The sequence below is a fragment of the Capsicum annuum genome, chromosome 4 (assembly GCF_002878395.1).
Source record: "Capsicum annuum cultivar UCD-10X-F1 chromosome 4, UCD10Xv1.1, whole genome shotgun sequence".
In the NCBI taxonomy this organism is placed as follows: domain Eukaryota; kingdom Viridiplantae; phylum Streptophyta; class Magnoliopsida; order Solanales; family Solanaceae; genus Capsicum; species Capsicum annuum.
The window spans coordinates 221110608-221114588 of NC_061114.1; positions in this window are offsets into that span (position 1 = coordinate 221110608).

Consider the following 3981-nt stretch of genomic DNA (forward strand, 5'->3'; position numbering starts at 1 on the left):
GCAATATGGCGCCAAATTTACCTGCGAAATTTGTTGCACATATATAGTTTGCAGGTAATATATTTTAATATTGACGAATTTAATAATTTCGTAGGTAAATCCGCATGTATTTCCTGCGATGTTATTCCCTAGGTAAAATCCCCAGGTAATAAGCAGTTTTCTAGTAGTGGATCTCTTACAAAAAGCGACCTATGTTTTAGAGACCATCCATTGAGGTCGTTTTTTATGTCTATTTTTGTAGAGAAGGAGACCTCTTAGGTCTCTTTTTACAGTTTTTTAGTAGTGGCCCAAGTAAGTTTTAGGTCCATATGCGAAATATTCCTAATATCAGGGGTGTGCATTGGTCGGTTAGGTTCGGTTTTATGTGCTATTGGTTTGGTTTATCGGATTTCGATTTTTAAATATGCAAAACCAATAACCAATCAATAAGATATTTTCTTATCGGTTTTGGTGCTTAACGATTTGGTTTTCGGTTTAACTAATAAGAAAATACTCATAAAATAAAAATAGTAAACTAAACTAAAAAAATGAAATCTTAGTTGTTGCCAAAATCATACGCAATGCGTTTTAGTTTACAAGAATTTTCAAACTTGAATGTTATTTCGGAAAAAAATTGAATCCTAATTGTTGGAAGCTACTAAATGCTTCAAACTTTCCAATACGACAATACCAGAGCTTTGTATTGTACCTTTGTTGCCCTAAATAGATTAATACTTTGTGAATCTCTGAATTGTGAAAAAGTAGTGTGTGTTTTTATATATATAATACAAATAGGAGTAAAACAATAACTTAGTGTATCCTTATTGAGTTATCGGTTTAACCGATAACCCAATAAGCTAAAACCAAAACCGAACCGTTATCCAATAAAAAATTTTAGAAAACCAATAAAAAACCGTTAACCCAATAACCTAATACCAATAATCCAATAATATTTTTATCGGTTCGATTTATCGGTCGGTTCGTTTTTAAAGACCAAATTTAAAGACATGTTGATAGAGGCTGACCTTAAAATTTGAAGAATGTGTGAGTCACATGAGTAGATTTTTCGATTAGTATTCATCGAACTTTTAATCTTAAAACATTTTTGAAAAAATATATGATCGTTTCCAACCTATATAACTAGAATTATTGTCGAGGTCCGGTTTGCATGTCCGAGTATCGAAATTCTAAAAAGATGTTTGTTACCTTTTTTTGATTCACTCATGACTCATGAGATAATAGAGATCAACACATATGACCACATGATTATATATTTTTTTGTATCAAAGTTATACAGTTTTATTTTGTCTCGATACATAAATTGTTTTCTGATCGTTACAGTATGCTTTGATCTGTACGTTTTGATTTGTGATACAATATATTTGTTAGGCCGTTTATTATGATTTTATTGTAAGATATGAAATTTGAGTCCTATATTAGTTTAACGAGAAATTGATGTGAAATTTTCTTCATATATTTCTCTGCATATATAAAGTTAGTCACTATGGACAGTCAAATTATATAGTCGTACTATCATAGAAAAGTCATTTCCATGTGGATTTTTTCTTGAAATTTTAGCAAAAACATAAGAAAGAGATATAACTATAATATATATATCAACAATGAGCTAGGCAAGTGCACAGATAGTTGATTTAAAGATTGTTATTAAAAACATATCCGAAAAATATAAAATTTTGTAAGTTCAGCCGTTTTAGAATAAATTTTAAACTATATGCAGGAGTGAAGTTGAAAAATTAGCATATGAAATTTGGCATATTGTTTGTGCAAAGAACACTTCAGAAAGTTTTGTTGCTGTAATCTGAATTTTGATAATTGATTCATTTTATATTTTTTGGTTTTCCATTTGGTGTCCGGTGCCCGCATTGGAGCCCCGACTAATCCGAATCGCACGTTGCAGGGCCATTAAGGTGGCAGCGCTCCCAACAGAGTTTTCTCCGTACCCAAGGTCGAACCCTCGACCTCTGATGGAGGGTGAAGCAGTCTCATCCACTGCACCACAACCCATGTTGGTCATTCATTTTATTTCATTCATGGTGCCTCATCTATTTTTTCACTCAAAATTAATTGATTTGTACGGTTCATCTCATTGATGGTACCTCACTCATGCATTTTAGGTACAATACAGGAAACAATGAATTTTTTTTTTGTTTAAACCACCCAGTGTCCGGTACCCACTTTTTAGGAGTCCGACTATATCTGAATTCGCCTCGCGTCGGGCCCCATTTGAATCAAACCCTCGACCTCTGGGTAGGGTAGACCAATCCCTTAGCATTGGGCTACCACTGCTGTTGGTAGGAAACAATGAATTAGTTATAGCTCCTTGCACCTATTAAGAATGAAACATCCTCCACTTTAATAATAGGATTTTAAATAAGCTTTACAAAATGTTGGATGAGATTTAAGGTGCAAAGACCACCTCATATTGCTATAACACTATATCATGGGGACAATCAAAAGTTTAGAGTTCATACATTCCTCTATTTAAAGAGAAGTATATATTCTTATGAATTTTCCTCCTAATAATGGGGAAGCCAGAAATTTAGCGTAGATTATGTAAATTTTTTATCATCATTACATTAAGGTTGTATAAAATTAAATACACACGTATAATAGCTAACATTTATCCTATATACACAACATAATTTTTTGAAAAAAAACATGCACCGACCATCCTTTGATATAGGTGGCTCCGCCCCTACCTCTAAAGGAAAGAAATTGGGTTTTATAACACACACTCTTAGCCTCTCTTGGAAGTTCATGGAATTCATTAAAAAAAAAATTACATAAAGTAGCATACTTAAGTATTAAATTATAAAAAATAGCAACACTTTTATCAAATTACATTTTATAGCATATGTATTTGTATGTATCTGTATTTTTGTAGCAACAGTTTGCAAAAATACAAAATACATATCGATCATTAGGGCAGTAAAAATCATATGTATTTATATTTTGGTCAAAGGCATCGATAGACATTCAAACTTGTTGCCAAAATTCACTTAGACACTTAAACTAAGGCCTGTTCCTATCAGACCCCTAAACCCCCCACATTTTGTTCCAATTGGGCCTTTTTTACCTATGTGGCACTGCGCGTGCAGTGCCATCGTGGGAGGCACGTGAGGAGCATTTTTTTTTACTAATTTACAAATAAAAAGATGTCAAGTGGCATTGAGGGACCCAAAATTTTTTTAATAACAATTTTTTTTTTAAAACACTAAAGGCCCTTTTTAATAAAACAAAAAGCGTTAGGGGGTCCCAATTTTTTTTTTTTAATAAAACAATACGCTGAGGGGCTAGGGGATGGGCGTAGGTGGGGGAGTTTTATTTTTATTTTTTAAAAAATTTTATAATTTCTTTTTAATAATTAATTTTTTATTTTTTAAATAATTTTATAATTTCTTTTTTATAATTAGGCAAAAACGCATTAGGGGGTCCCAATTTTTTTTTTTAATAAAACAATACGCTGGGGGCTGGGGGCTAGGGATAGGTGGGGGAGTTTTATTTTTATTTTTAAATTTTTTTTATAATTTATTTTTAATAACTATTTTTTTATTTTTTAAATAATTTTATAATTTATTTTTATAATTAGGCTTTTATTTTTATTTTTTAAATAATTTTATAATTATTTTTTAATAATTTGGACCCTCAATACCATTTTTTATTTTTATTTTTTAAAAAGTTTTATAATTTTTTATTAATTATTTTTATTATTTAAATAATTTTTTCATAATTTTTTTCATTTTTTTTAAAAAATATATTTTTTAAAATAATCAGTTTTTTATTTTTATTTTTCAAATAATTTTATAATTATTTTTTCATAATTTATATCCTCAATGCCATTTTTTATTTTCATTTTTTAAAAAGTTTTATAATTTTTCTTAATAATTAATTTTATATTTTTAAAATAATTTTTTAATGATTTATTTCATTTTTTTAAAAATTTATAATTTTTTTAATAATCATTTTTTTATATTTATTTTT